The 12,878-nt window shown below is 41.5% G+C and overlaps 1 long non-coding RNA gene across 1 annotated transcript in view; it reads left to right on the top strand.

Annotated features, from left to right (window-relative positions):
- LOC126980681 (uncharacterized) overlaps positions 1-12,878 on the top strand; it is a 211,668-nt gene that overhangs the window by 24,809 nt on the left and 173,981 nt on the right. The window contains exon 3 of the long non-coding RNA XR_007733460.1: positions 7,668-7,714. This is a non-coding gene — a long non-coding RNA (uncharacterized LOC126980681). The remainder of the gene's footprint in view (positions 1-7,667; positions 7,715-12,878) is intronic.

Here is a 12,878-nt window from a genome sequence, read left to right as displayed (position 1 = left end):
TTATTCTTTTCAGCCTAAATTGGTAGATTTTAGCTGAGAAGAAGAGCTGATGGTATTCGCAATGACTTGGGATATTTTACCGATAGGTCCAGTTGACCACAGTGCTGCCGCTGCTATTCTTTGCTGCAGTTTTGTTTGTTTTGTAGATGTAATACGGTTTCAGTATTCCTGAAATGTTGACAAATATCCCTAGTATCAATTTATGTGAAAATGAGATATTCTATGTTTCGTTAGTAATTCTTCACAATAGCTCCGTATCATTTTTCTCGGCCTCTTAAAACTTTGAAAACTGTGGGTGAGTGGGTTTTTTGAGTGTGAGAAAATAAATGGGTCTGATTCAGAACCTGTCTGCGTCAGGTTTTTGCATTTCAGACAGATTCTTTTCAGGGAGTGAGTAGTCCATGAATCATGATTAACTTTTGGAGACCTTTACCGTCCTTATATTAAGTTCCCACAATGTCTCCTAAGGACAAATAAAACTCTTACAACACATAGGCAGCTGTTGTTGTCGAGGCTTCATGATCTGTGGAAATGAATCGCCAACCCAACCTGCAAGGCCTCACTCACTTTAAGAGATGGAACGATACAAAGAAGCACATGTGCACGAGTATACAAGCAAGGTATTTGAGTAAATAAAAAAAAAAAAGTTATAATACTTTCTAATCTTTAGTACCCTACCCGTGGGAGGTTTGTTTACAAACTGTCATGGCGTTATACAAATAAAACGATAAATATTATGCCCGAAGCAAGTCTACTTTACCCCGCCTGTTTTTGCTGTTCTGCGGTCAATATTTCAAATGAGAGACTAACGGCGATGCATCGTTTTTAGGATGCTGTCATTTCTTTTTCAACATTTTTACGATGTTAAGGCCATACCATACGAACTGAAAAACTCCATGAAACGGAGGTATTAATAAATATTACCCATTCATCCTTTACCATTAAATAGTATCTTCTACATTACTCCGAAGGGATGTGAAACTTTTAGGATTTGTGTATGAACACCAGTTTGTTTACCGTACATTAATTGATGCGAGAAAAAGAGAAAAGGCATCATGGTTAAAGACAAAAAAGATAAACTAATGTGGAAAGGAACAACATAGAGAGCCAGGGCAAAGGAGAGGAGAGGCATCGTTGCGCTTGTAACGGTCAACCAGATAACATTAGTAGGAACTTGAAGTGTGTCCGTACACAAGTAAGCAGCAGTGTGTAGCTGAGCGAGGGTAGTTTTATGCCCCACTCACGAGCAGACGACAGACAGACAACAGCTGAACATAACCAACGAAAACATGTGTGCAAGGGCTGAGAGGATACACCAATGCACTCGATTATGACGTGTGTGTGTGTGTGTGTGTGTGTGTGTGTGTGTGTGTGTGTGTGTGTGTGTGTCATTCACCATGATGTAGTCAGCTAGGAGGACCATAGTGATGGATGGATCTTTGGGTACTATTGGGACGAGCAGGACACAACCTCTGGCCGACATGCGGCATCCATTCACTGATGGATGGATGAGGACACGGATGAAAGGAGACAACCCATTTGTATCTGCTCCGCATGGAAATGGAATAGACAATATTGATCGGTCAGAAAGGAAACTGGGTATGAAGTTACAGAAAGACATAAAGAATCCATTGGAGGGCAATTTAAAAATCTGAAAAAGCAGACACTTACGAAATTTCCTGTTAACGCTTCCTTCAAAAGCTTTAGTAAAAAAAGAAAGCAAAGCTACAGGATCGTAGTGCGACTTTTTTTAGGAGTAATTTGTATGTAGGCATAACTCAAGCAGGAAGGGAATTAGGAAGGCAGAGACGAAAAAGTTTGACCAGAAAGTGTGTCGGCATGGAATCACAATTTAAAATCACACACACACACACACACACACACACACACACACACACACACACACACACACACATCTCTCTCTCTCTCTCTCTCTCTCTCTCTCTCTCTCTCTCTCTCTCTCTCTCTCTCTCTCTCTCTCTCTCTCTCTCTCTCTCTCTCTCTCTCTCTCTCATGTTCCCTATCTTTTTCTCACACAGGCGAACGAGTCTTCCCGAGTAAGCCAAAGGATCCAGTTCTTCTTGGGCAAACATTTCTCTCAGTCTGTTGGAGTCTCTCTTGTTTCCTCCAGTTCCTAGAGTGTTCATAGTTCCCGTCCCTGCCCTTTATTTTCTCTCCTCCTCCCTTTCCTTCCCCTAATTATTGTTACTTGTACCTTCATTTGCATCATCATCCTCGCATCATCATCGTCATCATCATCATCATCATCATTAGTAGCAGCAGCAGCAGATTTATATTTTTTCCTTCAGTGGACTAGAGAGAGAGAGAGAGAGAGAGAGAGAGAGAGAGAGGAAAAAACTGTAGTTTACGCCTACAAATAAAGTCATATCAAGCAACAAAACAAATACTAATCCATTATGGGGAACATGAGTGTGAGGAAAGTAATACTAACACATTGTGCATAATAAAACCTGCTCATGGTTTTTAATGTGATAGTAAATAATGTCTGCTATTGGTGGTTCACGCTCCTATAGGAGCTGAGCGTATGCCTCGTTCGTTATCGTTTCTGGGGTCTGTAGAGTGACTCATCAACAGAACCTCTCACAGTTTTAAGTAATTAGTTCCTGAAGGGTATTTTTTTAGCTAATTGTGGTGTATATAGAAATTATTTCTTTAATAAAATATTTGAATGTTAATATATACAAATAAACCCCAAATATGACGATTTGCATTGATCATTTACCTGTGAAGCTGAGAAGCACAACCCGGCAAGGCAAGGCAAGGGAGGACATGACCGGTGAGGAGGTGGTCTATAGGGGCTCACCAGGGATTCCTTTGTCGTGATCGTATGCAAAATAGTTAATTATGCAAATGCCCGCCGGTACAGCCTTATGGAACACAGGGATTACACTGATACACGGTCGTCTGTCTCACATCTCCCCTACCTGCTTGCTTCCTTCCTTCCCTCTGCTTCTTTTCTTACCACCCCTACTGGTTATTCTCCTTTCCTCCACTGTCCTGTCGTTTTTCGCCTTTGTTTTATAATTTCTCCCCATCCTCTCTTCACCTCACTTTTTATCAATTTGTCTTTTTCTCTACTATGTTATCCTCCCCTTTTCGTTTTTACTCACCTTCTGTTCCTGCTACCACTTTGCCTCTCGTTCTTTTCTCCCTCTCTCCACAACCACTATCCCCTTGCTCTCTCCCTTTCCTCCCTTCTTCCCTTATACCCTTATCGCTCTGTCCCCTTGATCCTCCGCTTCACACCCCTGTCGCCTGCTCCCTGCTTCCTCTCCTTCCACCCCTCCGTCGCATCTTCCCCCTTCCCTCCGTCTTTGTGGCTTCTCTGCTTCTCGTACGGTACCCTCGATCCTTCCCCTTCCCTTTCGCTGTCTCCTCTCGACCCCCATCCCTACCCGGCTTCCCTTCTTCCATCCCTCTGTCGTCTGCTCCATGCCTCTCTTATCGCAGAATTTCCTCTCTCCCTCCCTCCGTCTCGCTCAACCCAGCACTGCCAGTATTTTCCGCCGCTTGTCCATGCTCTTCTCTGTGCTTTTGAATTGATAAGTGTTCATTGTGGAAGCGCTTGGCGAATACCCTCAACCCCCGCCCTAGAGGAAAAAATATGGTAGTTATAGTGATTATAGTGTTTGTAGCGGCAGTTGTGGTAATAAAATAAGTAGTAGCAGAAGGATAAGCAGTAGCTGTTACAGAGACATCGGCAACACGAATCTTCCAAAAACTGTAATGAAAGGAGTAAAGCAAAAAACAAAATAGCAATTAAAAGTTATGATAATGTTAATAATAAAAAAATATAGATAACCGTAATGGTTATTTTGATTTATTTTCTTGTTGTTATTATTGTTGGTATTGTTGTATTGTTGTAGTAGTAGTAGTAGTAATAGTGGTAGTAGTAGTAGTAGTAGTAGTAGTAGTGGTAGTAGTAGTAGTGGTAGTAGTGTAGTAGTGGTAGTAGTAATAGTAATAATAATAGTAGAAGTAGTAGTAGTAGTTGTAGTACTAGTAATGTTTATGTCAATATTATATTTGTTTTTCATTAATGGCTCGATCATAGGATCACGTTAATTCTTTTTTTTTCCAGCTAATTCTTGACAATTAATTAATTAGTTTAATGAATGAGCTCTGCACTGCACGGATTATGATACATTAGTAAATAAAAAAATCTAGTACGATCAACTCAACACAAAGTGTGACCCTGGAGCTCAGTGTTATGAGTGATCGATTTATTATTTTGCTGTTGAAGTAAGACTTGCTCTCACTTTATTCTGGTGTCGTTAAAACAATCTATTCATATTTTAGCACATACATAATGAAGCATTTTATCGAGCTACATAATTTATAATCACTTATAATACTGGTGTCGCGATGGCAAATTACTATTTTTTTCGTGTCAATGATTTAAAGTGAGGTTTCAATTAATTAAAAATCAAGTGAAGCGTCTTTTTATATTCCTTATTTTTTGCCTGTCCCTACGGTTTTAAAAGCTCGTACATTTCATATAATATAATTCAGTCTCCACCTTATGTTTGGAGAGCAAAACATTAGATTCCATGTCTTATCAAGCACTCTGCAAAGGGCAACGTGGGAAACAGGAAAAAAAAAGTAATATACTAAAGGAGTTTTTATTCTGTAAATAGTGTTGCGTCAGAATAGGTTAAAGTGGTACAAATGTTCCAGATTAGATGAAAACATATGATGAGGGTAGGTACTTTGTCTTAGCTTGGTTGATTATGTATTACTTTTCGGAAGTCACTTGTTTTGAAGAAGAGAAGGGGGAAGGAAATGCAGAAACGTTATGACTTCGGTGTGGAATAGTTACAGAATTAATAAAAAGCACATCACAACTTAGTTTCGTACACTATTGTGAGACAGTTGGTTATATTTATTTACCAAAATTTCTATATAAGTGAGAGTCGCAAGTTCTTGTCCACATTCCTCCCAGAACGATACTGTGTTGACTTGCTGTGCCTCAGTCCCCAGGCGGCTTTTCCGATACCCTACGCCCCTGTCCACCCAGCAGTGAATGGGTACCAGGCATTAATCGGGGTTTGTGTCCCGTCTCCTGAGATCTGTTCCCTTCTCCTATAATTATTTCCCCTTCTGTCTCTCTCCGGCATATGACCACAGCTGTTGCGCCGACTAAACGAAACTTTCCAACTTTCTCAGTCCCCAGGCTCAGCCACTACAACAGCACCGGGGGCAGAAGGGGAGTCAGCCGTGGCGGGCGGCGGTCCATGGGTGTTAAAGAGGCAGACCCGCAAAGAAAAGGGGTCGTGGTGAGGAGGTGAATGTGTGTGTGTGTGTGTGTGTGTGTGTGTGTGTGTGTGTGTTAACCAGACGTGAAGTAGCAGCGTGAGGAAGGGACAGAAAAAGAACATGCACGAAAATAACATAGTAAACGCACCCGGCTGACACACCTCCCGTTTTCCTGATGCCGTACAAACTTCTAGCCTCGGATTTATCTTAATCTATGTAGTCACCCCTTCACGGGCCAGTTCACGCCCCTTCCCTTCCTTCTCCCTTGCCCATTTCGTTGCCCGATGGAGCTAGTCACGCCAGCCAGTCCTTATTTCAGACTAGTCATTAACGAGGGTGTCTTAGGTGTTGTTTTATCTCAATCACAATAATCTTTTTACTCTCGTATCCAACGTCTCCCCCTTCTCAACAAGTTATTTGTATCTCGCAGTCTTCTAGTGTGTTTTGTCCTCATTCAACAACCCTCAACATCTTGACTCCTTATTAATATTCACTTCATTACTTCTTTATTTTCCCTTTGAAATTACCTCTAATCAACTGCATCATTTACCTACCTCCGATTTATTTATCCGATAGTAATTCATTAATACTACCATGAAGTTAATATCGAAGAATATTAACATGTTACCTTCAATTTAAAATAGTTTCACCTCTACCTCTCACTTAAAGCTTCTCCTTTCTCCACTTCCATCCCCCATGCATGTTTCACCCGCACCCAGCACTCCTTTCTCACCAAATAGCTGTTTCACGCCAATATTTTCCCTTATCTGATGGTTCACTTCCTTACGACACAGTACACTATCTTTTTCTCCCAAACATTTTCTTCGTTATTTCTACCATGACATAACATGGTTCCATCAGCATTTATCACGTTACTGCTTTCTTCAAGTTTTTCCTCCTCATATTTTAGTATTCACCGCTTAAGGATATCCGCAGTCCCCTAACCTATGTTCACAATAGACATTTTTTTCTTCCCATTTATGTACTAAAACTACGCTGCTACATCAGCTTTTATACTTCAGGTAAATGGTTCAAGAAAGCTTTTGTTTTTTCCTTTTAACACATTCACTTTCATGTTGCTTTAATTTTCCACAGCAGGATGAATTTATAGTCCAAAACTTGGCGTAGTATTCGTTCAGAAATGTTATCCTTTTACATGAATAATGTTTATTTCTTATTGTCATGAAGCTCTTGCTTTTAGAATAAATCAGAAGTAAAGTAGGATGGAACAAACCAGTCACATTGTCTTGTGGTTGATGACATCTATTGGAAAACTTAATATTCGTTGTAGAAGAAATTTACTTCGGTTTCTGTAGACAGAACGGTGTCTTCCAACATGTACAAAAGATTGTACATCCACTCAATCACAAGTGTTGTTTTCAATAATATTGTTAGAATTATTATCCACAAACTTCTGGGATTCCTCCATTCTGTTCATACTGACTTGAAGAATGACATCCTCGTTGTTATGAAATGAATGTTCATTTTTCGTGGCATTTTGTTTTGTGTGTAAACATATTCTCTCTAGGAACATGTAACAATTTACAGATTTAGAAAATTGCTCCAGACTGTGCGGGCTGCAAATACGAAAATTATTGCTCTCTTCCTTTCATTTAGTTCTTTTTTTCATGTTAACAGATATTTCCAGCCACAGTCAACTTGTTTTTTATTTACATTACCATGATACTCTCTTAGGTTGTTTGGACCCCATCTTCCAGTAAACTTTTATCTCTATTAACCCAACATGTAACCAAACAGTTAACCTTCCCTTCCCTTCAATCTGCACGGAATTTTTCAAGCTGATCCCCAGAACCTTGCCTTTTACAACCTCACATTCCCTTGGCACTCACGCTTACATGTCGTCCCCAAGGGTTAACACCATCCTCCGCAACTTTAACTTTGCCTCACTCACTCCAAACACCTCATTTCAAAGTTCATCTGCTGATTTACGAACACACACACACACACACTCTCTCTCTCTCTCTCTCTCTCTCTCTCTCTCTCTCTCTCTCTCTCTCTCTCTCTCTCTCTCTCTCTCTCTCTCTCTCTCTCTCTCTCTCTCTCTCTCTCTCTCTCTCTCTCTCTCTCTCTCTCTCTCTCTCTCTCTCTCTCTCTCTCTCATTACATAATCTCTCCTAAATCTGCCTATCATAAGTGAGTGGGTGAGACTGCGGCAGATAGGTCATTGCACCGATCTTGTTATTGGTCTCGTGTTGGGTAATAACTGTAGTCAAAGCCCCCACTTCACATGTTCATCCTCTGAGCTGTTGTTAACATTATTATCATCATTGGATAGGTACTGTAATACAACTCACCCCATTATACTACCACTCTCGTTTTTTGTTGTTGTCTATAATGTGCCGGAACAACTCGCTACTTTTTTTTTACAGAATGCGAATGACGAACGCTGAGGATCACACAGAGAGACAGCTATAAGGTAAGTCAAGATTTGTTTTCTCCCTCCCTCATTCCTCTATTCTTTGGTACCCTCATTCGTAGTAGCCACTCTCTCTCCTTTTCATAAACACTGCTTCCCTCTTCGTCCTCCATTACAAAGTTTTCTACATCGCATTTTTTTTCTCTCATATATTTATTTTTTCCTTCCTTCATTAGTTGCAGCCACTCTTTCCCCTTTTCATAAACACTCTGCTTCCGTCTTCGTCCTCCATTACAATTTTTTCTACATCACATTTTTTTTTCTCTCATTTCTTTATTTTTTCCTTCCTTCATTCGCTGTAGTCACTCTCTCCCGTTTTCATGAACACTGCTTCCCTCTTCGTCCTCCATTACAAACTTTTCATCACATTTTTTTTCTCATTTCTTTATTTTTTGCTTCATTCGTTGTAATCACTCTTTCCCCTTTTCATAAACACTCTGCTTCCCTCTTCTTCCTTCCATTACAGGCTTCCAACTCGTAAAACCTTCCTCTCCCACTACTTCATCTTCACTCCCGCCATCGCATCATCCTCGTTCTTCCCACCTACTTAACTGCCTCACTTTTCCGACTTACTGCCCTTTTTATCGCTTCGTTTTTATGTCCCCCATTCTTCATTGCCTTAAAGTCATTGTATCTCTCGCCTTCATGTGTCACTCTAATCTCTGTATATTGCTTCTTTTCTCTCCTTACCTTCACATACATTTAATCATTACTGTACCTCGATTTCATTTTATTTAATTTTTCTACAACAAGAGACAGCTCAAGGGCCAAAAAAAGGGAACAATAATAAAAAAAGCCCGCTACTCGCTGCTCCTACAAAAAAGAATCATAAGAGATGGCCGAAAGAGAGGTCAATTTCGGTAGGTCTTACATAAGCAACCTACACTTTCAAGCTTTTTCTTACATCCCACGGTTCCTACTTTCATTTCTCTTCAGCTCTTGGGTCAGTTCGTACGTATCATAAACCCTCAGAGCATTTTGAGCATTACATATGTTGACAGTGTTAAGAGAATGAGTAAATAACTGCTCGATTGTGAAAGTGTGTTCGTACCTCAGACTTGTTGAACGTGTTAGTGCAGTGTTGTACGAATAGTGCACTTTTTTAAACAATTGGTTTTATTCGTGAGTGTGATGAGAGTAATCTTGCTGTAAGCTTTGCATGCAATTAATGTAATGAATTCCGTTTTCTTATACAGACTTCTTCTCGTTAACTAATGTACCTACTCTGGAATGGAGATGAAATGGGTGTTTTCAGAACATTATTTTTTTAAACATTTATGGTTCAGCTCCTCTTAATGAACGATGGTTTAATTGCTCCCAGTCGTAGCCTCGTCTACATTGAGATTTTAAGGAAAAAAACAACAACATATATATCACTCCATATTTGTTTTCTCTGACGCTTGTTTTCCGGAGCTAAAGACGTCACTCACAGACACAGACACACCTCGCCCCACCCAATATACGAATAAACTTGGTTAATCTTTTCCGCAACAATGCCTTAACTAAATAGATAGATAAATAAATAAATAAATAAAAAATGCAATAAACTATACTAATGTTTCTTCTTTTAGTAATGTTTATTTGCGTTATATTTGACGTTTAACATATTCCTGTCAGCGATGCAAAGCCGTAACGGGATGTCCTTGAACTGCCTCACACACGCATGCTGATGTCTTTGTTCTTTGTCTGAGGTGCATAAAGGAGGGGAAGCAGGGACTTATGAACGGCACATAACACTGGTCACTTGGTCAGGAGGAGGAGATGCATGGTTCCATTATTATGGCGCACTCACCGTCTCCCTCTGTGTCTTTTTTTACGAGGAGACGTAAATGTCTTCGTAAAACTGTCGCCTTTATTCACAGAAATCTCAAGACGAGGTCCCTGGCAAAAAAAAACCAGGGTGGATGGGAAGTGTTCCGGCGGAAAATTGTTTTCGGCGAAAGTTTTAATTGTATTTCGTGTGAGGTTCTTGTGTTGGTGAGTTGGCTGGCTGTCTGGCTGGTTGGTTTAGTTCGAGAGACACGAGCTAGTGAGTGGTGGCCAGTTAGTGAACATGTTTGTGATTATCCTCTCACGCTGCTTGGTCTTATGTCTCTACCCTACTCTTCTCCCTCTCTATTCACTCACATCCTTTTTTTTTTCCTTTTTTTTTACAACAAAGGAGACAGCTCAAGGGCACACAAAAAAGGACACAATAATAAAAAAAAAAGCCCGCTACTCGCTGTTCGTTTTTCCTCTTCCAGGAATCACTCAATCCTTCCCAGTACTAACTATCAATCCCCTTGTCTACCATTTCACTTAACATATGTCTTTTTTCACCCCCACTCCCCACGCCCACCACTCTATATCTACCCCTCCCCTTTCTTCCCTTCCACGCATCAGTGCCATATTCCTCCATACCATTGCTTCTCCCCTTTACACCTTTTAGTCAGTCTGTCTTTCACCTTCAAACACCACGACATACCCCTCTCTGGTACCTCCCTCCATTCCCCTCCTCACTTCACTCCCCGTCTGTTCCTCCCCGGCGAAGCATCACAATATACTCTCTTCTCTCCCCCTTTCTGTCACCCCGATCTTTCCCCCTCCCTCCCCCCTCCTTCTGCCTCGCCTTCTTCACCTCGTCACTCGTTGAAACTCTTTCTTTCTCTTTTACTTCTCCAACGCTAAACTTTATTTGTGTTTGACTTTAGCTGTAAAGGGTTTCTGATGCCACGTGTGTATATTTTTATAGGTATGAGTGTATCTGAAAGTGGGGGAATAAAACCTTGGGATCTGTTTATGAAATGTGTGGGTGCATGAGTGTGTGTGTGTGTGTGAGAGAGAGAGAGAGAGAGAGAGAGAGAGAGAGAGAGAGAGAGAGCGTCTCATTTCTCCGTATTTTCATTTTGTTCTCTTCCTCCTCCTCCCCCTCCTCCTCCTCCTCCTCTTCCTCCTCCTGCTTTTCTTTATCTTTCATCTTCCTCCTTCACCACCTCCTCCTCCTTCTCTCTGCTCGTCACCATCCATAAAACTTCACAACTTTTTATTCCCTTGAAGTAATCCCGTCGGCAGAGTTTGGTTGCCGTCGCCTTTATATCAAAAGTTTGTGTGTTTGGCTTTTATGATAACCTCGCAGGATGTTAACAATTGTCGTGGCTTCGTTATTTTTCTCTGCGCTTAATATTTTTTGACGAGGCAGAAAGAGGGGGCAGAAAAGGGGAGATAATAGAGTATATTGTGATGCTTCGCCGGGGAGGAACAGACGGGGAGTGAAGTGTGGAGGGAAATGGAGGTGGCAGAGAGGGGTATGTCGGGGTAATTGAAGGGGAAAGACAGACTGACTAAAAGGTGTAAAGGGGAGAAGCAATGGTGAGGAGTATGGCTCTGATGCACGGAAGGGGGGCGGAGAGTGGAGGGGAAGAAAGGGGAGGGGTAGATATTTAGTGGTGGTTGTGAGGATTGGGGGTGAAAAAAGACATGTAAGGTATTGTATTGCCGAGTGTATTTTTTATATTACCATGGAAACGATACATGAACAAAACAAGTAGATGAGGAAATTCGGAAGTATGACTTAAGCTTGTCTTGTTTGCTTTTTTTTTTTATATATACAGGAAAGGAAGCAGCTCAAGGGTAACAACAACAGCAACAAAAAAGTGTAGAAAAAAAAGCCCGCTAATCGCTGGTCTTAAAAAAGATATAAGTAAAGAGTAGCCAAAAGAGAGATCATCGGAAGGAGGAGGTTGTATGTAATTGTCTAACATTAAATAATAGCACTTCACTGGGGGACTCTCTATGCTTACTTTGGGTTCATATTGGCCGCGTTTATTCAGTCCCTCGGCGAAGAGGAGACGGAAATACAATGCTTCTCAAATACCTCCAACCTTCTTCTTCCTCCCGTCTTCCTCTTTCCCCTCCCCGTCCCCTCAGTACGATGCAGTGGTTACCCTGGCCGCTCGGGACTACAGCCCCTTCCCTTACACTCAATGGCCAGGCTTATGCAAACTTGCACAACACCTTAAGTGATCTGAAGGATATTCAAGGAGGCACAGCTAGCGGGTTTAAGTTTGGGGGTCCCTGATGCTTGACTTCAACGAGAGGCGGAGGAGGAGGAGAAGAACGAGGAGAAGGAGGGTTAAAAGGTACGTTATGTATTGAAAATGTTGTGAGTAAGAACGTGGCAAACCGGCTCAGGACACAAGGGAATGGCGGCGCGGAATGGTTTCTTCGCCACCCCCCTTTTTTTTCGCCTTTTTGCGCCGGTAGGCTTGCTTGAGGGGCCTGGATGGTAGTCGTCCCCAGCCCGTCATGGCGCAGGCAAGTGTTTATAGTGGCGCCATCTTCTCTTGGCTCATGCTGCCCCCCCGGAACTCGTTCTTGATTAACTTGGACGGTTTCCTCTAGAGTCCGGGTTGATGGGTGGTCTTCAGGACAGCATGTGGGTAGTTTTAAGCCACTCGGCGGTGACTGAAAAATCCGAGGAGGTAGCGTGGGGATTCGAACTCGCGTCGTCCATCACGCAGTGAACGTGGGCCCAGCACGCTACCACTCAGCCACCGCCTACCCTATAAGGTTTACCTGCCTGGGTGCCTCACGTCCACGATATGTCATGATAACAAGACCGCTTTTGTTTTCTTTCCGATGGGTGTTTTGTGTCGCAGTGTTGTGGTAAATTTCATGCTGCACTGTTCCCTTTATATTCCTCTCTCAGAATTTTTTTTTTTCTGTCATCAGCCATCCGTGTGCCTTTCTCACTAATAGAAATTGAGCTGCTGCATAACATTTAATAATTTATGTCATGTGGGACTCACAATTGGTGCAGAGCGGAAGTTTTTTTTTTTTTAATGGCGAAAAAAAAGTTGCGGAAATAAATAAAAGTTTTAATATTATGGAGCAGTTATATCTCTTTATGACAGCTTGTGATGGCCAATTACTCCTCATATAGAAAAAAAACGCACAGGAAAAAGTGTTGCAACGTGAATATTTAGACTGAACTCGTCTTTCGTGGTATCACTCGTTATTATTTTAAAGTTTTATAAAAAAAATATAAAATATTTATTTCACATATATGATTTCACGTGAAGGTGTCTGTGGCATTACTTTGTTAGTGTCTTTAACAATGGTGTCTGGCATTACCCTTGCTGTGTCTTCAAAGGGTTGCCTCGCCGCTGAATGTAGGTGTAAGATC

Source organism: Eriocheir sinensis, chromosome 45, assembly GCF_024679095.1.
Source record: "Eriocheir sinensis breed Jianghai 21 chromosome 45, ASM2467909v1, whole genome shotgun sequence".
Classification (NCBI taxonomy): Eukaryota; Metazoa; Arthropoda; class Malacostraca; order Decapoda; family Varunidae; genus Eriocheir; species Eriocheir sinensis.
Note: the sequence above shows the minus strand (reverse complement) of the source record. Positions and strands in the feature narration are given on the sequence as shown.